Here is a 271-nt window from a genome sequence, read left to right as displayed (position 1 = left end):
TTTACTCAATACTATTTCAAAACCACTTACATTTTTTTCAAATGCTATAAATTGAAAAAGACGCCCCAAAATTAATGAAAGTAGAGATTTGTACTTGGTAAAGAGCGTTGTGTGGAATCAATCATGTTATTTTGGGGAATTAACCCTCATGTTGTCCTTGGGTCACATTGACCCGTTTTAAGTTAATTTTTTTACATTAAATGAACATAAAAATATCAAACACTTTGGAAAATAAACACCAAAAACAGAAAAAAAAAGCACCCATAACATT

The 271-nt window shown here is 29.5% G+C and overlaps 1 protein-coding gene across 1 annotated transcript in view; it reads left to right on the top strand.

The window, feature by feature from the left end:
- The window catches only part of me1 (malic enzyme 1, NADP(+)-dependent, cytosolic), a 112944-nt gene that overhangs the window by 73877 nt on the left and 38796 nt on the right, over positions 1-271 (top strand). The window lies entirely within an intron of this gene.

This window comes from Etheostoma spectabile, chromosome 6, assembly GCF_008692095.1.
Source record: "Etheostoma spectabile isolate EspeVRDwgs_2016 chromosome 6, UIUC_Espe_1.0, whole genome shotgun sequence".
NCBI lineage: Eukaryota > Metazoa > Chordata > Actinopteri > Perciformes > Percidae > Etheostoma > Etheostoma spectabile.
The sequence above is the reverse complement of the archived record's forward strand: the minus strand, read 5'-3'. Positions and strand labels throughout refer to the sequence as shown.